This window comes from Biomphalaria glabrata, chromosome 10, assembly GCF_947242115.1.
Source record: "Biomphalaria glabrata chromosome 10, xgBioGlab47.1, whole genome shotgun sequence".
Taxonomy (NCBI): Eukaryota; Metazoa; Mollusca; class Gastropoda; family Planorbidae; genus Biomphalaria; species Biomphalaria glabrata.
This window is the reverse complement of record NC_074720.1, coordinates 36,244,988-36,272,691: the sequence shown is the minus strand read 5'-3', so window position 1 is coordinate 36,272,691 and position 27,704 is coordinate 36,244,988. Positions and strand designations below refer to the sequence as shown.

Here is a 27,704-nt window from a genome sequence, read left to right as displayed (position 1 = left end):
ACAAACGCAATAGCTTAAGAATTTGAATCTACTGTATTTATAGTGTGGCGTACCGACACCAAATAACTTGTAATATTTTACAAAAAAAAGTATAATTTTATTGCTGAACACTACATCCTTTACTTTGTACATCGGATACACCAAATAGCTTGCTACGGATAGGCTTTCCCCACCGAACATGAAAGGAGAAAAAAATCTATATTTACAACTCTATATCTCAATAATAAAAAATATATTTCCCTTTTTGATATCGAAGAAAATAAATTAATTACCAATAATTAATTTACTAAATTGGTTAATTTTTTTATTCCTGTTTTGTCAAGTAAAATAATTGTGTTAAGTTTCAACTTGATTCGAGAATGGGTGTGTGAAGAATATCGTGTTCGAAATTAGTTACATACAGACAGACAGACAGACTTGATATAAGCTTTGTAAAAATTAGGAGTCAACACTTTCCATGTAGAGGCAAAAAAATAGGTTCATTAAAAAAAATTCTAAGCGAGTTGGAGTTTACTGAGGACGTCTTCGCTGTTTCGTGTACCGATCGGCCACAGCACCCCAATTAGCTAACTAGGCACAGGAAGTGAAACACCTATTTATAATTAGGAAATGGTAAGCTAAATATACATTGTTTGCAAGCCTACATTTAGATAATGATTTTTACAGACATCTGTGCGTTTGTTTTTTTTTTTTTAAACATGAAGGCGAAATTTTATTCATTAACTATGACGGACATTGTTAGTGGTAGTCGCATAATAACAGACAGCATGTTTCTTTTTCAAGTATTAATTAGTTACGCACTCTGTACAGTTGATCAGCTTAGTTCTTAAAAAATTATATGATAATGTAACTTTTAGAAGCTCTGCAGAATCAAAACTTCTAAGCTCAAATTTTAGTCAAACCGAATTTTCATTTGATCGAACCAATAAAACATTAACGTATCTTATCTTACATTATCTTATCTTATGTCTGTAGCTCATTTTCTTCAAAATATTTAGTTGGCAACATTAAAAAATCACTTCAGCGTCCTTGACATTGCTAGTTTATCGTGAAAATTTGCTACAGACCTGGAGTGAATCGCTAAATTATTACTAATGGTCCTATTCTATATACATGTATTGTTGTTTTGTTTAACGTGGTGAAACTAAGCAATGGAAGATAATGATGGATTTATACTTCAGATGGAGATCGACAATTTCTAGATCTTTCGATTTGTATCACAGATGTTCATCCTTATCGATGAGATGCGGTCAATGATATTATCTCAGACCACTGGACGACGGCTACTGTTAAACAAAGGCTAGTATCGTAGCAACGCAAAGTGATAGACTGCGCCATTTGTCTCGCAAATTTAAGGGCCACCGATAGTATTTAAATGGACTCATTTTAGTGACCCTGTGTCAAATCACTTGATCTCCGTAGATTAGGAAACATATAACTTGACTGAAGAATTTTTAATTAAAAAAATGTTTACTACGTACACAATAACAACGGTCTGTTCAAGAGAAATATTTCTCGTTCTTTAGCCAAATTTAAATTTTATTCGTTTTTTAATTTTTTACTTTAAAACATTTTTTTTACTTTAAAAAATTATAACGGTCAAACTTGAAATTTCCAAGGGCGGCCAACGAGCTAGTAATTCTTTTCTCAGCGATATAAATCAACTTTTAAATCGTTAGAACCATTTATAAGGTCCGTGTCCAGGTTCCATCCTGGTTCCACCCATCCAAGTTCATCCAGGAAGTTTTGACATGAATAGATGTATGGTAAAAAAAGAACTTTTTTTTGGCTGATCTAGATCTAGATATTATGATAGCGATATTTGGCAGTAGGCCTAATAGTAAATCTGTCGTAAGAATAGATGTCTGAGTTCGCAAACAGAGTCACTAGTAAAACGAAATCAATGAGGAATGTTACGAAAGGTTTAGAGAGAAGACAGATTCAATGAAATAGCGGCATATAGTTGTGCTTCGGATAATGTTGTCACTGGTAATGATGACGAAGATGTGATGGTACTTATTGTGCTGTTGCTGGGGAAGGCAACCGAGCGGTACAAAAATTCGTGACCTCCTTACTCAGACTGTATCAGCACTATTCGTTGACAGGGAACTTGAAAATGATCTTATAGCCCAAAGTGGAAAAGAAAACTGTACCATTTTAATATTATTATTACTATATAGTACTCTACTACTCTTGTGTATTATTATTTTTATAATTATTAGGTTTATGCGATACTGTAATACAATTGTTTTTATGACGAGTGGGAGAAACAAAAAGTGTTCACTTATCTAAGGGGACGAAACCCTAAATATTTAGCCGTATCTGTAAATACTGAAGAATTAATTTTATTTTTATGGTATACTAACACATCATACACCATATGCTATTACATCAGCCTCTATATGCTAACACAACTGCCTCTACAGACTCTATACGCAAACAAAATAGCCTCTACACTGAGTATGCTAAAAAACGAGAAAGGCAGTATGACCACGACTCTTCAATGGTATGAAAGCTCCCAGACTAGCCCAAACTCCGGCGAAACTGTCCCTGCTCTTGTCACACTTGTTTCTCTTACTCAACCAACTAGCTCAAAGTCGTCATGGCAGGTGACAAAAAGGTGCAGAAGTCAGATTATGACGTAAAATCTGAACTGACGTTGCGACTAGAGAAAACGTATACAAATAACGTCACATGCCCAAATGAAATAAAAATACAATAAAATATCATCTCCAGCACACTTCACGACATTAAATTGTCTACAAGAGAAGGTAATTTCGTTTAGTTTGCTCTAGCAATATTAGTCTTGGCTCTATTTACCTGACCAATTCGTCCTCTATTTTACATGTATGTTTTACCAAGAATGCTATCAATCTTGTCCTAGTTAAAGGAAATAAAAATGTCAAAAGTCAGTGGAATATCGTTTTTTTTTACAAAGCTTTATATCAACTCACTCCGTCTTTCTGTCTGGTCTAAACACGTTATTTCTCACACATCCATTCTCGGATCAAGTTGAACCTTTGCACAGCTATTCATTGTTGTAAGCAAAACACAAATCAATAATAACAACAACCAATTAGTTCATTAGTTAGTCTTAACAGATTAATTTTGTTTTATATCGATAGAGTTTGAGTTTTTGGCACATCGGCACAATTTAGGCCATGTCGTGCCCGGATAGAGTAGAGAATTAAGTCGTTCGATATAAAATGCAGACTACCTTTGGATTAATTTGTTTAAAGTATTGAATAGCTCAGTGGCAAAACTCGTTGGCCAACTTGATGCTCGCGTTCGAATTCCGACCCGCGGAGATTTTTTAAAAACAAAAATTGCTCTTAATAATAGCATTTAGGCCAATTTATCAATTAGAATACATCATAATTTATGTAGAGTGCACAAACATTCAGAAAACACTGTTTCTCTTTGCCACTTTATAATCACTAAACTTAATCGGTCACTTGAAGTTAACAATGAACAATGGAACAGGTGATCAACTATCGTATAGGGATTCTGCCTGTGGCAGAACTTCTTGCTAATAGATAAATAAACTCTCAAAATTAGGACTTGTGAGTAATGTGGTGAACGACCTCGTGAATAAAAAAAAAAGAAATTTAGCTTATAATCTTAACAGTGCTAAGTCATTTTAATTTCAAACGAAATTTACCAATTAAAGAAAACATCACTGCTTTGAAACCTGGCACTACGTGTGTACACTTGCATGTGTGTGTGTGTGTGTGTGTGTGTGTGTGTGTGTTTCTGTGCTGACATGTCCCTGCTCCAGGCTACTATGGCAGGTACTCACAGAGTACTTGACCTGAACGTTAGATGCTTCTGTCACTGCGACCTTCGCCTTATCAACAACGTTCATCTTCTCAAGTAGTCACTTCGTTCTCTTTTTTCACGACTGCACGTTGTGAGTCTGTGCGTCTGTGCGTGTGTGCGTGGTAAATAGGGGGGGGGAGTACTTAGTTTGGATGAAAGGAACGATTGAGAGGGGGATGGGGGGGAGGTACAACTTGCCAGGTAAGCCAGACGTCTTAAAACCAGAGAGCCTGGCTACGTCTGGATGTCGTGTTGATGACCTCAGACAATAAACTTGCTGAAAACATTTGCAGGTCTGACACTTTAAATTTACCCCCAACATTAATGGATGCCTCAACACAAAAGCCACTAAATCTTTTATTTCGAACTTCTTGGTATTTTTAGTGATGCGAATCGACAGATAATAATCTATACACCTATACGTTATTTTACCTTATAAAATACAGGCGTTACTTCAAAAAAGAAGATGATTACGTCCGACGCGTCATGCATCTAGTCATGCAGCTAACCAATGACTTCAATTCTTTAAACTTTAAAGTCATCTGTTTTCCTGGCTAGCTCAGGCAACCCATTCTATGCTCTAATAGCGCTAGGGAAGAAGGAGCAGTTTTATAAGTTTGTCCTAGCATATGGGACGATGGATGTGCCTTTATCTTTGTGTCTTTCTGAGCATTTTATTAGATTTTGTTTTTGTATTTGAAGATTATGGTTCAGTGTTTTATGTATAATTGCTACTTTACTTTTTTTTTTTGAGTCTCCTGTCCACTAGTTAAAAAACGCTGCTTTCTTACTGTATGGTTGGTTTTACATATTTCGGATGTTCCTTCAGAGTTTAAGATAATCTACTTCCTAGCGCATGTCTCCAGCACGACGGGAGATGACAGAGAGAAAGGTATGAACCCGGGGCCATCGAGACGAACGAAACACAGCGCGCATACCACACGACAGTGCCGCCATCCCAGCCGTATCTTATCTTATATATTACTATTTGGCACGTTACATCATAAAAAAAGACAATGACATCCTACGCATTTCATGTGTCAATCTTGTCATATATGTTAATCAATTACTCTGGTAGGTCGTTGGTTTTTCTGACTGATTCATTCCATTCCATTCTCAAAAGGCACTAAGGAAGAAGGAGAACTTGTACGAATTTGTTCTAGCGTATGGAATAAGAAATATGCCACTATATTTGTGTCTGAGTATTTTGTTTTATTCTCTTTTATTTTTCTATTTGTAAATAATGGTTTAATTTTTGTATGCACTATAGCTACTTTACTTTTTATTTTTCTGTCCTAAAATATGTGTGTCTCCAGAGGTTATTATCTACATTTAAGCAACGTAGATCAAAATTTTTATGGATTGTAATGCAACCAAGTTATGTTATTAGTAATTAGTAATTGAAGCTTAATGAAAATCCATTTTAAGAATAGTTAGAAAATACTAAGTGTATGCAGATTGAACCAGAAACATTTCTGTCCTAGGTTGAGTTTCTCAGAAAAACAGGACTGGATAATATCGGTACCAGTAATAGAAGAAGTTAGTTTTGAACTTAGGTCAAAGTTCATGAAAACAAAGAGAAAGTAGAACTAACAACTTGATAGATGTTTTTTTTTACATAACATTCTCTTTGTTTTGACTTGTTTTGAAAGAGTTACTAAAAAAGAATCAACTATCTCATGAGTGTAAACAGAATCTCAAAGTCTTCAAACAAAATAAAAATGTCTTCTGAGAGCAGAAATATATCTTCTCCTTTCTCGTTCTCTCTATCTCTCTTTATTTTTCCTTTCTCTTTTTGTCTATCTGTTTCTTTCAGAGAGAAAAGAGAGATAGAGATGAAAAACGAGAAAAAGAGACAAAAAGTGAAATGAGAGGCACGAAATAGAGACAAAGAGAGACAGAGAGAGACAGAGAGAGAGAGAGACAGAGAGAGAGAGAGAGACAGAGAGAGACAGAGAGAGAGAGAGAGTCGAGAGGAAAAGGAGAATGAAAAAAAAGATAGAAAGAGATTAAAAGAGAAAAGAAAGAAAATGGATAGAAAGTAAAAGAAACGGTAAGAGAAAAGGGGTCAGGAAAAGAGAGAAAGTGAGACAGAGAACAAATAAATATATCTAAAAAAATACTTTAAAAAAGAGACATTTCTTCTAATAAATCTACATTTTCATAAGAGCGATTAATTGACACTTAATAACCATAGGTTTAAACATAAAACTACTCATATACAATTCTAGTGATAGGTCTCTAGATCTAGACCAAGAAGACTGTACTAACCATGTTCCTGAGCGTCTAGATCAGTGGTTCCCAAACTTTTTTGTCTCATAGACCCATTGCCATGTTTTCTGGTTTTCGGTAGACCCCCTGCTTAACTTTCAAATTTTTGCAAATTCAACATTTTTAAAACTAATTTCTATATATACAAAAAGTAAAGTAAAGTTCCCCTCACACGTTGTGATCTATAGGGCAGATGATGTAAAGGTCATCTGTTTCTGTGGCCTACGATTATCGAGGGTGTCATGTGGCCAGCACAACGACCAACAGCCTTTACTTTCCCCAACTAATGTCAGGTACCCATTAGAGCAGGGCGCCCAAAAGATCCCGAAATTAAAAATCCAAGTCTGCAACAGGATTCAAACTCGGGACCCCCGGTTCAGAAGCCATGCACTTTACCGCTCAGCCAAAACGCCTCCTAATTTCTATCTGTAGAGAGTTGAAAAGTGAAAAAGTAATTTAAAGCTACATATTAGAGATTTTAGAGATCTCACTTTTTTATTGATAAAATTCAAAACCAATTGAAATATCAATATGTATTGCTGGAATCTCCAAACACAATGGCCTTTAGTATCATTGTAAGAGTTTTCGCAAAGAGCAGTTTCTCGTGTATTTGTTGACGTTTCACGAGTTGCTCAAATATTGAGTCTGCGAAGATGTTATCACTATCGGTAGAAAGAGCGAAGGCGAGTGACTGTCGCCTAAACCAGTAGGTTTCGAGCATGAAGGGCTCATTAGTCTTGGCTGGCTACCCACTAGCAGAAGTAAAACTGAATTCAAAACTCTCCTGTCTTGCAACTCAAACATGGGAAATGTTTTGTGGGTTAACCTGAGGAAAAATAAGGAGCCGGCGACCCTAATGCAGTTTGCAGCACACACCACTACATTCTGTCAGAACCTGTGATGCTGCTGAGCCCAAACTTATATATGTCTTTTGCAAAGAATTACATATGAAGCTTTTAATTTTATAACTCATGCCACCGAAGCAACCTTGAACTGTATTGTTGCTTAAAGAAATTCTTTTAATAATATCAGATGTGGGTTTGTTTAAAACAGGTTTTAAAACTACAACGCTGGTAAAAATCAATGTTTTACCGATGGTGTTTTCCGCATTTTGCCATAAATAAGTAAATTTCCCCTTTCAGATATTGTGATGATGTTATGGTCATCTGTTTCTTTGGCCAACGGTTAACGAGCAGGGTGTCATGTGGGCAGAACAACGACCAACCGCCTTTACTCTTACTAACATAATTCAGGTACCCATTAGAGTTGGGTGGACTCAGGGGAGCCCTAAAAATCCTGAAATTCAAAATTCCCCAAGATTCGAACCCAGGACCCCAATTACGGAAGCCAAGCGCTTAACTACTACCACCACACCCTTATTTTGCTATAAGTGAACAGATATTGTAAGACTCATAAACCACCATCTTCTCTACATGATGTTGAATAGAGATTTTGTGGGTCTATTTTGAACTTTATCTTTGAATATTCAAAAGTTTTTCAAATCTATATCTTTTTATCAGGGTGATATTGTCGCAGATGATCCTTAAGCGTAATTAGTTTCATATCGTCATAAAAAAGGCAATCGGCAACCGCTTGGTTGACAAGGAAAGAATGAACAATTTTATATAATCAACGCTATACAGTCTACATTTCTTTTTAAACATTATTTACATGAAGACAAAATTAAATTATTTTAATAAGTATTGAAATTAAATTATTAAATGCAACAATTGTTCGTTTGAATAGCAGTATAAATATTTAAATGATTAACTAAGTTACGAATTATATCTAGTGTGAAGAATTACATTAATGGGATGTAAAAATTAAAGTCACGACCTGCTTATATGAAATCTATTATCATAGACCCCCTTGGACATCTCATAGACCCCCAATTTGTATTTTCACTTTCGTAGACCCCTTGGAGGTCTTCGTAGACCCCTGGGGGTCTATATAGACCATTTGGGAATCACTGGTCTAGATAGTTATTTAACTCATTTAATGCCTACATGCAGAAATGCCGGCTAGCGTGTCCGTTCAAGATAAAAGATTCTCAGACCAAATTTAATTTTCGAAGATAATATTTAAAAAAAAAAAAAAGAGACATTTTAGAGTTTTCCCAGTATGGCCAGTTATCTAGTAATTCTTTTCTCAATCAAACTTCAAATTTTTTACGAAAGTCGTTGAAGCTGAAAGAGTTCAAAGTGACATTAACAGAAAGAGATATGAACAGAAAGAGACATGAACAGAACAGAAAGAGACATTAATTGAAAGAGATATGAAAAGAAAGAGACATGCACAGAAAAAGACATAAATAGAAAAAGACATTAACAGAAAAAGACATGAACAGAAAAAGACATGAACAGAAAGAGACATGAACAGAAAGAGACATGAACAGAAAGAGACATGAACAGAAAGAGACATGAACAGAAAGAGACATGAACAGAAAAAGACATGAACAGAAAAAGACATGAACAGAAAAAGACATGAACAGAAAAAGACATGAACAAAAAGAGACATGAACAAAAAGAGACATGAACAAAAAGAGACATGAACAAAAAGAGACATGAACAGAAAAAGACATGAACAAAAAGAGACATGAACAGAAAAAGACATGAACAAAAAGAGACATGAACAGAAAAAGACATGAACAGAAAAAGACATGAACAGAAAAAGACATGAACAGAAAGAGACATGAACAGAAAAAGACATGAACAGAAAAAGACATGAACAGAAAAAGACATGAACAGAAAGAGACATGAACAGAAAGAGGCATTAACAGAAAGAGACATTAACAGAAAGAGACATTAACAGAAAGAGACATTAACAGAAAGAGACATTAACAGAAAGAGACGGGAATGAATGACTACAGAGAAATTAAGAAAGAAAAACTTTCTTTCTCGGCGTCTATTTTTATCTTTGACTTGACAAAAATTCCGATCCACTGAACCATAATGCCAGCAGTTGTAGTACACTTTCCTGTTAATTGCTCTAACATGGCCAGGTACTCCAAAGAAACAGCGGTGTCTTTTATGTTTTATTTTTTTTGTTCTGTATTTCACAAGTAATTAACACAGAAACCTATCTGGCAGCCTTTGAAACTACATTTCGTTATCACACGTATGATTTGTTTGGATTTATCGAAGGGTTCGGTTCAAAACCGCGGTGCATGGCCTTGCAAAGGTGTACAAGCAACAGGTGGGAATAACAGACGTAGATGAAGACACGGCGTAGGTGTTTATGTATAAATCTATACTTGAGGGAGAGAGAAAGAGAGAGCTTTGTTGGTGGGGGTGTTGGTGGAGGAATTGAATTTCATGTGCAATCATCTTTTTGAAGACGAGAGATGTTTGACGAAAGTTAACTCCCTGCACAACATTACTTAAACTGGAAATTTGTGTTTCATGAAAACAGAATTAATTAGTTTATACAGAAACTTTACAAGCGAAGAAACAAAATGAATTCAGGGAATAAATCATCAAAACATTTGTATCGAATTATTTCGTTACCATTAATGATGAAAACATACTTTCTTTAATAACTTTTTAACGATAGGGTCTGTTTTCGAGTCTATACATTAAGGTGGGGTGCAATATTACACGAGACTACGCAGTCAAATCTTTGACCTACATGTTTTGCCACATCCAGCGCAAACATATGTATGCCGGTGGTTGGTTTAGGCACTCCTTTCGCCGTCTTAAGTCTGTCCTTGGCAGTAGATTGCCTTTTGGTCTCAAAGGCTTATTCCGCGGCCTTTGTTAGAAAGCTCCAACTGTCTCGTTCGGAAGCCGCCTGCTGCCTGGCGTTCTCTTCAGTTAAAGCAAGCAGGCGCCTAAGCTGGTCTTTAATGAGGGAACTACGACACACGGTGTCGCCACTGCATCGAGGACGAAGAAACAGTTGACCACATTCTTTATGAATGTCGCATTCTGCATGAAGGGCGATCGGGACAGGTTTGTGTGCGGCATTTGGTCTGTCCTTGTACAGGGACAAGGCGACCTTTAAACTCACTGCCCGCTTCCCTTCCCGTGCTCTGGGGGAGCAATCTCAGCATGGTTCGTTACTAATTGGGTTTCTGGGTCGGTCTTTAATGCGGTTTCGAGTGGCAACTATGACCGCAGACCACCTTTCAGCTCACCCGAAATAAAAAAGATTGCTTTTGGCAAACGGTCGTCCCCCATACGAAATATGTCCTGACCAGCCCAGCTTTTAAACTATAAGCAGTCTCTCTATACTGTCCATGACAAAAACATCATTATTCATAGTGCGGTCCTGCCATCGTATAACCATGATGGAGGGCAGGCATCTTTGGTGAAGGCTTCCTGTATAGTCAGGATGAGAGAGAGAGCCACTGCTTGGTAGACACGCTCGCTTGAAGGAGTCCGTTATATGCTTACAGACTACCTTAACTTTAACCATAATAATTTCCTAACCTTGTGTCAGGACCTGGTCTGAGTTGGATGTTAGTGTGATTTGGTTATTTCTTTATAGAGTAAGAAGATTCTCATTATTCCTAAGTGTGTGCTTTAAAGTACTTGGTAATATTGGGTTTTCTGACGACACATAGCTATCGTACACCATTGAATCTAGTCTAAGCGACCTTGACATTTTTTTCAGGCATATTGAAACATCTTGATAATATTGTGTCATTATATATTATATGTAAACCACGTATGTTTATAAATAAATATTATTGTTTTTTTTAGTGTTATCTATAATAAGAAATAACTAATATCGGGGAGTAGACCTCCTTGGCGTCTCCCTTATGTCGAATATAAAAAGAGAATCATACACTAACAGAGCCATGGTGTTAAACACACTACCCACCTGCACCAATATATTTTTAAAGGACCAGCACTCATTTAGTATCATGTATATAATACTTATTCACTTTTAATGATCTACAGTACGGGCATCGTATTACAGCCCAATAAAAACTAAGGGTTGTTAACGCCGGAAGTGGTAATTGTTTTAAGCCCATCGTTACCTTTAAAATACTTCCAATTGCACGCGTCTCGAATAGCCTCTGACACCCAGTACAACTCCTGGCCTTCATGTGTGGTTCAGATACTGATTCCGTCGGAACTGTTACCACTGAAAGGAGAAGGGGCAAAGGCTAGCAACTGGCGCCTAAACCAGTAAGCTTCGGGCAGGAGGGGCTCGTTAGACTTGGTTGGCTAACGACCTAGAAGAACAACTCTGAATCCAAACCTCAGCTACCCAAACTCGGGAAAGGCTTCGGGAGACAACCCTGAGGAAAGAGAAGCTGGTGACCCTTAGATTAAGGTACACTGTGCTACAGCCTAGCAGAGTCTACGGCGCTACTGATCCCAGACTGTATCGGATATTCCGTTCCTTTGGTCACATCAACTGTGCGGAGAGTGGGGAAATGCTGTGTGGGCGACATCATTCCGACCATAAACAATCCCAGGCTTTCATCTCGCTAGTTCTAGATGAACCATGAACCATAGTCGTTCTACGACTGAAGGAGGCCAATTAAGAACTAAACTAGATTTAAGTTCTTTACAACCTGTCAAGCATATTTAGCCTAATATTAATCTTAAATTTAAACACAGCCATAATTGAACATTAACCCTAAATTTTTAAAAAAGCTACCCTTCTCCCATCATTTTTAGAACATCTCTCTGATAATCAACCAATCAGTTACTTCGGAATGTCCACGTGCGCGATGACGTCAGGGCAGTCATGCGCGTTTATCTTCGAGCCTATTCAAATTTAAACAGGGGAAGTCATTCTAATTAAAATGGTTTACTTTTGTTACAGTCTCGTCTGCTGCACGTATTTGTTGTTTTATTTCGCCTACGCTTCTTTGTCTAAATATTTGCAGACATCGAGATCTACTTCCAATAAAAAAAAAAGGCAAGACAAAGCTTCAAAGTAGTGTATACCACGCAAAAACAAATGGCTGTCACTTTTATGAAACATAAGACTTCAACAGGGGGGTGGGGGAGGAAAAGAGCTGAGTAGTAGAACACTTGACTTCCAAACCACTGGAGACTTCGGCTCGAATCTACATGAGGTCTGTGATTTTAAATTTCGGGATCATTATGACGCCACATAACTTCAATGGGTACCTAACATTAATTGCTAAAAGTCTGGTCGTTGTTCCGGCCACATGACAACGTCATTAACAGCCGTCCATAGAAAAACATTATTTTCAATCTAGAAACACAGAATCAACATAGATCGTGTCTTTTCTTGTAAACGGGGAGTGGTGGACATGGGGTAAGGCGTTTGGCCTCAGAACGACGGATTCTCGAGTTCGAATTCCGATGAAACTTTTTGAACTTCGGGATTTTTTAGGATGTCCAAGATTTCATCCAACACAAATAGGCACATTAAATACGTTGTGGAAGTCCACAAAAAAGTTGGAAAAAAAAGGTCCTAATTTCGCTGGGTGGGTCATGTAGTCCGTATGCCAGACAATCGCTTTCCCAAACGACTTCTTCAATGGGAGCTGTGTGCAGGAATGCGCTCTCCGGGGGGTCAACACAAGCATTACAAAGAAACCCTTAAGGCCTATCTCAAATAATGCGAGATTGACATTCACAGCTGGGAAACTCTAGCTCTCTTGACTCCATAGCTCTTTATTGCGGGAAGCCGTTTTGCATCATGTGTCCATTAGCTGTACATCATCTGCCCAATAGCTTTGCATTATCTGCCATATAACTTTAAATTATCTGCCCTAGCTGTACGTTACATGACATGTAGTTTTGCTTCATTTGTCCAATAGCTTTACATCATATCTTATAGCTTAACCAGCGGTTCTCAACCTTTTATGCTCGGCGACCCCTTTTTACAATCCCGCACTCTGACTCGACCCCCCAACCCACACACACATACAGCAATAACAATCCATATTTTCGATGGTCTTAAACGACCCCTGGCAAATCGTCAATCGACCCCCAAGGGGGTCGCGACCCACAGGTTGAGAACCCCTGCTAACACCATCTGCCCTACAGCTTCACATTATCCGCCCTATAACTTTACATAACCAGCCCCTATAGTTTTGCTTAATCTGTCCAATAGCTTTACATCATCTGCCCTACAGCTTCAAATTATCCGCCCTATAACTTTACATAACCTGCCCCTATGGTTTTGCTTAATCTGTCCAATAGCTTTACATCATCTGCCCTATTGCTGCACATTATATCTTACGATCCTATCACTTGTCTGGACCAGTTGGGTGAATGTTGCCGTGATCGGCTTTTTTAAAACGTGTAACAGACAGGACAGGCAGGACAGGCAGGACAGACAGGACAGACAGAGTTGTAAAAACAGGAAGGCCAAGTGCTGCATTCTGTCTAGCGTGTTCTTAAAGGGTCGTACAAATTAAGGCATCATTGATCTAGAAATATTTAAAATTACCAAACTAAAACAAAAAAGAGAAAAAATGTTATAGATACTACTGGTCAGGGCCAGATTTAAGAGAAGGAAATGAGACTCTTGATCTCCACAAGAGTGGGGCCACCACATATAACTAAAAAAATTATCGGAATTTCCAGTCAGAAGCTTTAACATATTGTGTATGTTGAATTTTGTTTTTCGCATTTTACTGACAATACTTTAAAATTGTTTTTCGTTTAGCAAATTTTTCTTGGTTAAGAATTCTTATCTTATCTTATCTTATGTAATACAGACGTTACTTCAAAAAAGAAAATGATTACGTCCTACGCGTCATGCATCTAGTCATGCATGTTAACCAATGACTTCAATTCTGCCAAGTCATCGGTTTTCCTTGGCTGGCTCAGGCAACCCACACCATGCTATAATAGCACTAGGGAAGAAAGAGCTTTTGTACAAATTTGTCCTAGCATATGGAACGACGAATGTCAGGTTGCAGCTCCGGATTTACGGCACTAACCCAATCACATATTTTTATTTCTAAAATATGCATATTAATTGTTTTTAAAAGGAAATTGAGAGTAAATTGAGATGTACTATATCTATTTTTCTTTTATTCTGAAATATGTCATGCTTTAATTATACTATTCGAAAAAATCTTGCATCAAGACCTATACTTACTTAAATCCGGCCCTGCTATTCGTGCATTAACAATTGCTAGATCTTTACACTAGGGCGGAAGGTGAATGCTGCTTATAATTTTGTCACATCGAAAGTTTTTCTGAAATTTATAAAATGTAACATAACTCGCTCGCTGCACCTGCCTGACTACATAGCCTTGACTTTTTAGTACTCTTTCATGAGGATTTGAGAAATTGCCAAAAGAATGAGTAAAACTCCCAACCATAACATAACTAATTCGGAAACCTAATCTACAAATCCTGAAGCACACAAGAAAATGTATTTCTTAACCCATTTGCCAGGACAAACACATTAGACCTAATTGGTTTCATGTGCTAATTCAGCCTGAATAAGGTTACCTTAATTACAGAGGAAATACAACAACTTGAGCTAAATATATCAATACCAATATTGACTCCATTAAACATGCATTAAAGTTGACAGTTTTTTTTATACAAACATTTGAAATGTATAAGACAAAAGTAAAACCAATATTTTAGTCTAAACACTCCATTAACATTAACGGCTTATCACATCTTGTTACTACATTAGCAATAGTACTACACTAGCCTAACCTAGTTAATATTCCCTTAGTTATCCAAGCAATACCATAATAATCAAAGATAAACTTCTAGACAGCCTTAGTTCGTTAACAGTTCTAGAACATCGATGAACATGTAAATATAATGTTAATCTCAGCAGTTTCTAAATCTAACTTCTCACGAGTGTTTCACACGGTCAGCACAACGAGGAGCCTTTCAGTTGATAAAGGAATAAAATACAAAATAATAATTTGGAAAAATAGCATTAATAAACACTCAAAACCATAGGAGATGAAGGCAACCGTTTGAAATCAAGACCTTTGGACTTAAGGCCCTTTGAACTACGTTAAGAGCCAAGAGTTAGTCACCCAAACATCCAATAATGAATGACAGTAGAGAGAAGGAAACTGGTGGCTGACATCTCCATAGCCCGCCATAGCCCGCCATTGAAAGTATCAGAAAAAGGTTTCCATTAGTCTAGAACAGAGTGTACTTCTTATAGGTGACCAGAGAGTACAGGGTGGCGTTCCCGTTAATCAGGGTTTCCCAAACTGTCTTCCGCGGAACCCTAGTGTTCGGCGAGGCCTGAATAGGTGTTCCACGGACCACTGGAATAATTAACTAGTAGGACACCACGTGAATTAATCTCTCTAATTAAAAATTATCAAAGTGTTCCACTAAATTCTCAGAATGTGCGAAGTGTTCAGTTACTGAAAACGATGATAAATCACTGCCTTAAATAATGAGTAGTTGTTTTTTTGTTATCACATGTTAGGAAGCGTGAGCCTTGAAAAGTTGGCCTAACCCAGTGATGCCAAAAGTACGGCCCGCGGGCCAGTGACGTGGTTCCATTTGGCCCGTAGGCACAAAAAGTAGAAAATCCTCCCCCCTTGAAAAAAGTTGAAAATGTATCTTTACCTTCGTTAGGGCCCTCTCTTTTTCTCTGATGGGTTGTTACAATGACATTTAACGAGTGTGCGTTTATGAGTTTATGAAATGGAACTCTGAATGTAGAGTCTACCAGAAAAAGTAAACGGATCTTTTTGTGGAACACTTGTCAACATATTTGTTTTGTAAAGTAAGCCTGACTGTTTAAAAAACAACAACATATAGAGCGGCATTATTAAACAAATATGAAGGCCTTCTTGGTTTGAGCCGCGTATAAAAGATTGATTAAACTACGTCTAGAGATTGCAGTGTCGATGGGAATATTTACCAAAAAGAGATAAAAAAATAAGTTGGTGATATAGTTAACTAAAATGTTGCTCACATTTTAATTAGAGAAATGAAGCCATTTTTAGACGCGTGAAAAAAATGATATACTTTAAATATCCCATTAAATTAATGTAAGTTCTAGATCCAATAGTTTTAAATCGTTTCAGGTGAATTTTGATTTCATTTTTTTGGTACCTTTTATTGATGTGGCCCGCGAAACGCGTGTCGAAAGTTAAAATGGCCCGCAGGTCGAATTATGTTGAGCATGACTGGCCTAACCTAATTGTGTGATTGTTTATCCATTAATTAGTCTTCCTGGTCTTTCCCATCAAATATATTTATTATAAAATTTTCCCCTTCAATATTTAGAAAGAAGCACGTTTAAGTTGCTCCACCTTTTTTTCTAACCCAACTGCATGAAAGCATCATTTGCTCATATAGCTCCTCCTTCGTGGTCGAAGCTGAGCACATTTCTATAATTCATATGAACTGGCAGATGACTATCATGTCCAATCAATTCCAGCTTTAGAAAAGCCGGCCACACACATGGCTAGGGAAAGTGATGCAGTAGTACAGATAAGAACGCAGGGCCAACAAAAGGCTGAGAGAAGAAGCTAAAGCAGGAGGTGCTCGCAGAGCCGAGCCAAAGATGGAGAGCAAAAGCCTAGCCACAGCTTAGGGCAATAGACCAGATCGACCTAAAACCTTGATCAGCGAAGATAGAGTTTAACAGCTTAACTGCCATCTTCAAAGTCCTGGAAAATACAAATTTGCTCATAATCAAATACGGCGGAAAAGCTTCTCATTATAATAATAATTATTATTCAACGATACATTTTCTTCTTATCTTATAAAAAAAAGACGTTACTTCAAAAAAGAAGATGCTTACGTCCTACGCATGTCCCTAGGTCATTCTAGTCATGCATGTTGACCGATGATTTAAACTCTTGCCAAGTGCTTGACATTCCTGGGGGACTCAGGCAACCCATTCAATGTTCTGATAGAACTAGGGAAGATGAAGTATCTGTATACATTTGTCCTGGCGTATAGAACAAGAAATGTGCCTTTATCTTTGTGTGCTTCTGAGAATTTCATAACAGGAAGAACTCATGACGTACAAGCGATATGAGCGTCTGGGTTTTGATAATATTGAAAATATGTGCGTAATTTCATGTCAAATAAAAGGAATTCCCCGTATTTATTTTCAAATGATCTCTTGCTCTATTTATGTCAAAGCTAACAGTGTATTGCCTCGATTGCCTTTGATATGCGCTCCTTGGTTGAACGCCTATAACACTGTATGGTGGCTCGTGGCAGTGTTTCTGATGTAGCTACCTGTAGATTCCCTTGCAGTGATGTACGCATGTTGCATGTCACCTGTCAGTTTAATCAGAAAATGTCTGATGTGAGTCCAGATGTGTGAGTGTGTGTTCGTGTGTCTGTGAGTGTAGGAGTGCACACTGCAGTTAATTGGCTTTGTCGAAATAACTAAATAATTAGACTTGTTTGTGAAACCTTACATATTTTTTAAGTGAAATAAAAATGTGTTTATCAGTCCTTTCTACCCCCTTCTCTCTCTATCCCCTCACTTACATAGAAATAAAAAAAATGTCTAAATATCTATTCATCTATATAAGTATATATATATATACTGAAATAGATACACATACAGGTAGATATATAATATTCTTTTTTTTTTTTTTATCTCCCAGCAGTGTAACTAATAACTATTTCGTAAATATTTAATCTGCCATTTGTTTCGTACACTTTACATTTGTATCATATACTTCACATTTGTATCATATACCATGGGCGTAGCCAAACCCCCCTCCCCCCCCCCCGAAATGAAATCCCACCCCCAAGAGGGGGATCGGAATTTAGTGAATGATTTTTTGCTTTGATTTTGTTTATTTTAGGGGAGATTTTAATACTAAACCATCAAGTGCCCCAGCACAACCAATGGGGTTTTGAGTTTAAAAACCCCTACCAGGGGTTTTGAGTTTAAAAACCCCTACTAGGGGTTTTGAGTTTTAAACCCCCTACTTGGGGTTTTTGCAGTTCACCCCCCCCCCCTCTTCTATAAACAAAACAAAACAAAAATGCAAACGAAAATCCCCTAATTCCAAGAGCACAGTTAAGGGAGATTTTGATTTTAAAACCACCTCCAAAATTTACGATAAACCCCCTCTTCAATATAAAAAAAAGTTAATTACGCACTCAAAATGTTATGAGCGTAGTTAAATGGGTTTTGACTTAGTTTTTAGTTTAAACCCCACTTCAGCGGGGTTTGAAGGTAAAAAATACCTCTTTAATAATAAAAACAAAGCAAATTATACACTCAAAATGTTGTGTGTAGTCAAAGGGGTTTTGAGATTAAACTCCCCTCCAGTGGAGTTTGAAGCTAAAAAGTACCTCTTCAATATAAATAAAAGCAAATTACTCACACTAAAATCTATGAACGCAGCCAAAGGGGTTTTGAGTTTAACCCCCCGCCAGGGGAGTTTGAGGCTAAAAAATACATCTTCAGTGTAAGAAAAAAGCAAATTACGCACTCAAAATGCTATGAGCGTTGCCAAAAGGGGTTTTGAGTTTAAACCCCCATTCAGAGGGGTTTAATGCTAAAAATACCTCTTCAATATAAAAAAAAAACGAATTACACACTAAAATTATTTGAGCGCAGCCAATCCAATCGGGGGTTTTGAGTTTAAACCCCTCTTCTACAGATGGCGTTTGTTTAAAGTTTAAAACCCCTCCAGATGGTTTGGAGTTTAAGATCCCCCTACAGAGCATTTTGAGGTGGAAAACCCCCAACAGATGATTTTGACGATAAAACTTCTTTTTTCGACATAAAATCTAAAGCAAACTACAGTCACTTAATTCCAAGAGCGTATTCAAGAGTGGTTACACATTTTTACTAGTGGCAGGGCTCCCTTAATAAACTGCAGTGAATAGTCATCTGCCGAAATTGAATAATACTAAATGTACAGTGGCTCAACAAAGATGGCTAAGACAGATTTTAGAAGTCCGTTATAGAGATCGGGTTTAAATCAAGGAAATCCTATGCCGAACTGAGAGTCGACCCTTTAGTAAGATTGTGAGAGAGCTACGCATGAGGTTTGCGGGACATGTTCTCCGACAAAATGAATTACGCATAAGAAGAGTTGCAATGATATCCTAGTACAACTTGACGCCACTCATTCATTGAGGTCCTCATGGCAGGTGGGAAGAGGCTTCAGACATCACCAGTGACAGATTTTTATGGAAACAGCTTGACGTCAAATGCTCCGAACGGCGCGGTAGGGTCTAATTCAGTAAGAATAGCACATTAGGTTGTTGAAATAAAACTTTTTAATAGCAGGAAAATGCACTGTAGATACCGCAGAATATGCATTTTGTTGGCTTTCAATACCAGAAATAGTGCTTGGCGGCGGGGCTTCGTCCCGCGATAGCGCTCCCCAGACCCCATTGCTAGTGATGGCAGGGAATCTACAATTTTATGGAAACAGCTTGACGGCAAATGCGCCAAATGGCGCGGGAGGGTCTATGTCAGTAAGAATAGCACATTAGGTTTTTGAAATAAAAATTTTTAATAGCAGGTAAATGCACTGTAGATACCTCAGAATATGGATTTTGTTGGCTTTCAATATCAGAAATAGTGCTTGGCGGAGGGGCTTCGCCCCGCGCTGGAGGAGCTCCTAGCGCTCCCCCAGACGCCCTTGCTAGTATTCGCGGGGAATCTACAATTTTTCCACTAACTCATGGAAGAACCTATTCTAGGGCACAATAAACGTCTTCCCAAAGAATGAAGAGTCAGAATGCAATAAAGATTATGTACACACACACACACACACATAAATACATATAAAAAAAAATTCGCGGGAGGGGGGGGGGAGAAAAAAAATCCCCCCCCCCCCGAAAAAAAATCCTGGCTACGCCCATGTCATATACTTTACATTTGTATAATATACTTTACATTTGTATTATATACTTTACATTTGTATCATATACTTTACATTTGTTTTGTATACTTTACATTTGTATCATATACTTTACATTTGTTTTGTATACTTTACATTTGTATCTTATACTTTACATTTGTATCATATACTTTACATTTGTATCATATACTTTACATTTGTATCATATACTTTACATTTGTATCATATACTTTACATTTGTTTTGTATACTTTACATTTGTATCATATACTTTACATTTGTATCATATACTTTACATTTGTTTTGTATACTTTACATTTGTATCATATACTTTACATTTGTTTTGTATACTTTACATTTGTATCATACACTTTACATTTGTATCATATACTTTACATTTGTATCATATACTTTACATTTCTTTAAAATGGAAGCCAAATGGACACAGGAAAGAACAGAAAGATAAAGGACAAAAATATTTCAAAGATGTTCCCGAGTTCAAAACTTACTCGGTATCCGACCTCCATGATTCTGACCTAGGAACTCATTTTCTGCTAAATGAATAAGCTAGTTGTTTACAATAAAAACATGATCCGAGCATGGGAAATGAATATTTTAGGGATATTGTTTTGATTGACATGACATGATTCTAGTAATGCATTATTCGTTTTCAAAGAAAATTACCGACATTCATATAGGGTCTGGACACCTTATAAAACTCAATCACCCTATTAAAGGCCAAGATGGATCCTATACGTGATGTTTATGAATGAGTTTAGATCTTAATTCTTGGCTAATAAAATGAAGTAAGTCAGTTATATTTTTAACACTGTAGATCTAGATTTAGAATCCAAAAATATTTAAGGCATGGTTTTGTTTTCATTAAAATAATGTCACAACAAAATAACAACAGACCTAAATCTCATAACGAAACACTGAACATTCAAAGTCGATTAAAACAAATGGTGGTTATATCTACGGAAGATGTTCATTCTTTGCCTGTATAAACGAAAATCTATAATAGAACTTCTGGATCTTCGGGCAAAGAAAAATAAATAATTGTAATACAATTCAGTAGAGCGATTTCAAGTAGCAGTTTGGCGTGAACTTTTCACTTAAAAAGATGTTACGAACATGAAATTTTACAGGGATGTCTAGATTTACATTCTTGGAAAATAATAAACCTTTTGGTCGAGTCTGAACATGAATGAGGAGCGCAGTATGTAACATGGCACCCAGTCCCAGCTGCAGATCTACATATTTTGCCACAGTAAGTACAGACACAACCGTTGTCCGCCAGTGGTCAATTTAAATTCTTTTTCCTGCGTCTACGCCTTCCCACGGCATTGAAATTTCTATTTTGTCTTAAATGTGTATCCCGCGTCCTTTGTATTGAATCTCAAGCGTTCTTGTACTGAAATAAAACTGTAGTACGAGTTGCATTATTCGCTGTCAGAAAAAGACGCCTAAATATGGTTCAGCAGCTAGTCCATTTTTTTGCAATCTAACGCGACAGACGGACCATACAAAAATAAAATCGGCTTTTTTCCTTTCGGAGGCCACTTCACAAATAATTATAGGAACAAGATTGTGAATTAAACTGTAAAATACTTTAACACCGTACAAATCGCATAAGACATGATGTTTCTTGCTTGCATGATAAAATCAAGTGTAAACGTTAATATATTAGAAAGGTCAATGAAGGGGGAAGCTGGGATATACATATATTTATATATCATCAAGATCTGAAAGTCGTTAGGAAAAAAATAATAGGATGATACGAATTTACGAAAACAAAGTGGGATAAGCTTCAAAGTTCTGTAGTAATTTTTTTTTTAGATAACTTGATGAAGCCCGACCTGTCTCTTAAAGTGGGTGGCTTCTGACTGAGAGAAGTGATGAACGCCTGTCCGCAGAGTTTTGATATAACATGGAAATAGCCATTCAAAGAGATCATTGGCCAGCCATTTTGTGTGCGTGTGTCTTATTTATGTACTTAAAGAAAATAATGACAAACCTGAAAAGAGAGTCAGCAGTGAAAAAAAGGAAGGAATGAGAGAGGAAGAGAAGTAAAAAGAAAGAGACAGAGGGGAAAAAGAGAGAGAAAGAGACAGGGAAGGAGATGAGAGAGAGAGAGAGAGAGAGAGAGATATTAAGGTATAGAAAGAGAAATAATGAAGAAAAAGATTTCAATAGTATGTGTTTGTATACAAAAATGACGTATGTCTCACCTTCACCTTATTAACATTATTTCCTTTCTCACATTCAAAGCAGACTTGTTCAATTTGTGCCAGACGTAAACATTGCAGTACTGTTAAGCACCAGGCTAGGGCATCGTGAAGGGACATGGGCATATTTTTTTTTTCGAATTGTGGATATTTGTATATGCAAAAAAAACTTGGTCTATTCCTTGTGTATTACTTTCGAATCTTTTATATAGAAAACGTGTGACATTTGACTTCCCAAGAAGACTCTGCTGCGTCCTACATATTTTTGTTTTGATGTTTGTAACAATCATTTTTATGTTAGTGCTAGATGTGAAGTTTCTTGATGTTAAGATGAGATTGTGTTGATCAGACAATGCGTTCCTGATGTTATGATTTAGTGTAGATTTCTATTTTAAACAATTACTGAACACTCAAAAAATATTGTTATGCCGGTGATTCACATGTAAGCTATCCATTCAAATAACAAAGATCAATCAATAATAAATTCAAAACTTTAATTCAGGAACTAGGAATCACTTAAATAAGATATACACTCTGTAAAATACAATAAAACAAGTTTAACTCTCTTCGTTCAAGCTCATAACTACAACTGAATTAACTCTGTCCTTATAAAAACCTTTTATCATCTACCTCGTAGTATATTTAGAAACAGTCAACCTCACTCCTTTTATGGAATTAACTGGCCCGCTTCTGTTGTAAGAACCCGTCCACATTTAACCATAACCTTGCTTTGCAGGTGCTTGGAGAAATCTATAAATAAACTTAACGCAACAGCTGCTTGATGCTACGTGACAATGTGTTTGCTATTATCATTTCAGTTAGCCAGTGGCAACACGACTGCTTTGCGAAAGTTTTAACTGATACTGATACTTTTAACATACGTTTACTGCTGGACAGTTGCGTAAAGAAAGAAGGTTGTGATTGTGACTTCTTTTGTAGGCGTGTAACTTTGTTGATTTAATTACGGGTGTCTTGTAAAGCTGCACAACCTATTTACTCAGCAAGTTTAATACTACTACTACTACTAATATTTTTTATTATCCTTATGGACATGGGCAACGAGCTACTGGTCTAAACTGCTCACAAGTTGTGACGTTGCAGGTCAGTGTTGAGACCATCTATGTCGAATGAATATACCAAAAGACAGTATTGAAGATCGACCTCATTCTGACCAGTAGGTCACACAAGTGGACTATTATATTTTCACTCATCACTGGCGTCGAGAAAAACAAACAAACAAAAAGCTTTTGGCAAACCCTTCGCAGAGAGATGACGTCATTTATTTTATTATGACAACATCCACACCACAAATAAACTATGCTATCAAATACCCAAAACAATAATTTTTTTTTACCTTTCCAGTCTGAGTACTACATTGTTTTATGGCGCATTCTCATTGCGCTAACAATGTCGTGCTAATAGAATCTGCTAACTGTTGCCAACAAGCTGGTTGGTAAATTAATACTGTAATACCATTCAATGTACACGCGTCTTCTTGTTGATTCTGCTGTCCTAACATCTCTATCTAGTTTGGATATGTTATGAACATTTTCGGACTATAGTTTCTTGCTCTTTTATATCGCGATCTATGAGTATTTATTTTAATTACAAAGCTTATATAAACTCACTGTCTGTCTAGTAAAAAGTTTGTACACGTTATTTCTCCGCCACCCAATCTCGGATCAAGCTGAAAATTTCGCACAATTATTTCCTTTACCTGACAACACAATAATCAATAAACAAAATAAACAATTAGTTAATTAACTTATTGCTAATTAATAATTTTGTTTTTGTATATCGAACAAGGGAAAAATTGTATTTGACTGAAGTGGTGGTATAAGCTGAATTAGTCCCCTTTATACTTTAAAACAAACAATACATAAATCTACAATCTTCTATAGTCATAAGCACCTCGCTAGCTGAGTGGTCAATATGTCGGCTTGAGGAGGTGTGAGTCATGAGTTCGAATTCAAACCGTTCCAATTTTAAAATGCTTTTAAAAACCGGTCACCGCAAAATTCACCCAGATATCCCTTTCTTTCTCCCTCCCTCCCCCCGCCCCAATGGATCAAGTGAGGTTGAAAACTGTGATTCAGTAGAAATGTATCCCAGCTCACAAGTCCTTAACACACAGCAGATCGTTTGCCAGCGTCTCACCGCGACATATTCTCGTTAAAATCGGTAAGAAGGTAAAGAACTAAGCAGTGGGCTGTCAAGTTTCACGCAGTAACGGCCAGTCACCGTGACATTTTAAATACACCTGGATTACTGCCATTTACTTAATCAACCCCCTCCTTTTTTTATTTTTTCCCTGTCTCTAACTGACTGAATGGGAGAGTAAATAGTACTCAGCTATGATCTATCGTGCACTTTCAAGTTTGATGTTATCAAGTGTCTATGCGTGCAATTAGAATAGCAATCTCTAATAACAAACGCATGTCAAAACATGACATTTAGAAATCAAAGCAATTTCGGAACTGACATCTGTGACATTTCTTTTTCCTATTTAGAGATAAACTCGATGTTTGAAACCCTAGCAGTTAACCGGATTTTGTCTTATTAACTGTCAGGGAGAAGGTCCGTACAGGAATCCATATTAGAGCCTCTACACTGGTGCTCTATCTAGATCACAAAGTCTATATTTTCAGCTATCGTTTATGTTACAGATTTGTAATTAGGCCAAGAAAAGAGAACAAAATATTGACACTTTGCAGAAGTTATAGTTAAAGCCAAGCACGTTCGTGGACTATTGGGTGTGTGTGTTGGGGGGGGAGAGTACCTTGGAAAAGGTTTCAGTGCCGCCTTTTCAAATGCAATTTAAAAACAAAAAGGTGCTTGTGTCCGAATTTCACGATAAAAGGTCGACATGCTAGCCACTAAGATATGCAAGAGCTTATATAAATGGAAGGTTTTATAGACTATTTCCAGTAAACAATTTTTAGCGAACTGCCTAATTCTCAACACATCGCTAATCTCCCCTGAACTTTATAGTTTTCCTAGATAAAAACGAGATCGATTAATTACAACTTGTGTTGTTGTCTTTTTTTAAACTGATTCATGCGTTGTAATCAACAATGAATAAGTGTGTAAAATTTCAAATTGATCCGAGAATGGAAAGTGTGAGAAATAACGTGTGCACTAAAGATCTTGATTAGACAGACAGAGGGAATGGATAAAAGCTTTGTAAAAATAAGAGAAATGCACGAATTGAAATAAGTTCACCTATAGATACAGGTTTAATTCTTATTTCTTATGAAATACAGACGTTACATCAAAATAGAAGATGATTACGTCCTACACGTGGGAAAAATAAATATTTCTTAAAGTACGTCTGACCAAATACAACAAAAATTAAGTAGATCTTGAAGCAGAACAAAAGTCTTTAGTTTCCCAAACACATGTCAGGTATGTCTATTTATTTCAGGTATCAATTTATGTCAGGCATCTATTTATGTCAAGCATCTATTTATGTCAGGTATCTATTCATGTCAGGTATCTATTCATGTCAGGTATCTATTCATGTCAGGCCTTTATTCATGTCAGGCATCTATTCATGTCAGGTATCTATTCATGTCAGGTATCTATTCATGTCAGGCATCTATTCATGTCAGGCATCTATTCATGTCAGGTATCTATTCATGTCAGGCATCTATTCATGTCAGGCATCTATTCATGTCAGGCATCTATTCATGTCAGGCATCTATTCATGTCAGGTATCTATTCATGTCAGGCATCTATTCATGTCAGCTATCTATTTATGTCAGGCATCTATTCATGTCAGGCATCTATTCATGTCAGGTATCTATTCATGTCAGGTATCTATTCATGTCAGGCATCTATTCATGTCAGGTATCTATTCATGTCAGGTATCTATTCATGTCAGGTATCTATTCATGTCAGGCATCTATTCATGTCAGGTATCTATTTATGTCAGGCATCTATTCATGTCAGGCATCTATTCATGTCAGGCATCTATTCATGTCAGGCATCTATTCATGTCAGATGTCTACTAATGTCAGGCATCTATTCATGTCAGGCATCTATTCATGTCAGGTATCTATTTATGTCAGGCATCTATTCATGTCAGGCATCTATTCATGTCAGGTATCTATTCATGTCAGGTATCTATTTATGTCAGGCATCTCTTAATGTCAGGCATCTATTCATGTCAGGTATCTATTCATGTCAGGCATCTCTTAATGTCAGGCATCTATTCATGTCAGGTATCTATTCATGTCAGGCATCTATTCATGTCAGGTATCTATTTATGTCAGGCATCTATTCATGTCAGGCATCTATTCATGTCAGGTATCTATTCATGTCAGATGTCTACTAATGTCAGGCATCTATTCATGTCAGGCATCTATTCATGTCAGGCATCTATTTATGTCAGGCATCTATTCATGTCAGGCATCTATTTATGTCAGGTATCTATTTATGTCAGGTATCTATTCATGTCAGGCATCTATTTATGTCAGGCATCTATTCATGTCAGGCATCTATTTATGTCAGGCATCTATTCATGTCAGGTATCTATTTATGTCAGGCATCTATTTATGTCAGGCATCTATTCATGTCAGGCATCTATTCATGCAGGCACGACATGGCCTAAATTGTGCCGATGTGCCTCAAATCAACAAATCAACAAATCAACATCTATTCATGTCAGGCATCTATTCATGTCAGGCATCTATTCATGTCAGGTATCTATTCATGTCAGGCATCTATTCATGTCAGGTATCTATTCATGTCAGGTATCTATTCATGTCAGGTATCTATTCATGTCAGGCATCTATTCATGTCAGGTATCTATTTATGTCAGGCATCTATTCATATCAGGCATCTATTCATGTCAGGCATCTATTCATGTCAGGCATCTATTCATGTCAGATGTCTACTAATGTCAGGCATCTATTCATGTCAGGCATCTATTCATGTCAGGTATCTATTCATGTCAGGCATCTATTCATGTCAGGCATCTATTCATGTCAGGCATCTATTCATGTCAGGCATCTATTCATGTCAGGTATCTATTCATGTCAGGCATCTATTTATGTCAGGTATCTATTTATGTCAGGCATCTATTCATGTCAGGCATCTATTTATGTCAGGCATCTATTCATGTCAGGTATCTATTTATGTCAGGCATCTATTCATGTCAGGCATCTATTCATGTCAGGCATCTATTCATGTCAGGCATCTATTCATGTCAGATGTCTACTAATGTCAGGCATCTATTCATGTCAGGCATCTATTCATGCAGGCACGACATGGCCTAAATTGTGCCGATGTGCCTCAAATCAACAAATCAACAAATCAACATCTATTCATGTCAGGCATCTATTCATGTCAGGCATCTATTCATGTCAGGCATCTATTCATGTCAGATGTCTACTAATGTCAGGCATCTATTCATGTCAGATGTCTACTAATGTCAGGCATCTATTCATGTCAGGCATCTATTCATGTCAGGCATCTATTCATGTCAGGTATCTATTCATGTCAGGCATCTATTTATGTCAGGTATCTATTTATGTCAGGTATCTATTCATGTCAGGCATCTATTTATGTCAGGCATCTATTCATGTCAGGCATCTATTCATGTCAGGCATCTATTCATGTCAGGCATCTATTCATGTCAGGCATCTA

At 37.0% G+C, this 27,704-nt stretch overlaps 1 protein-coding gene across 2 annotated transcripts in view; it reads right to left on the bottom strand.

Annotated features, from left to right (window-relative positions):
* LOC106066541 (glutamate receptor ionotropic, kainate 2-like) overlaps positions 1-27,704 on the bottom strand; it is a 144,200-nt gene that overhangs the window by 69,757 nt on the left and 46,739 nt on the right. The gene's annotated exons all lie outside the window — the stretch shown is intronic.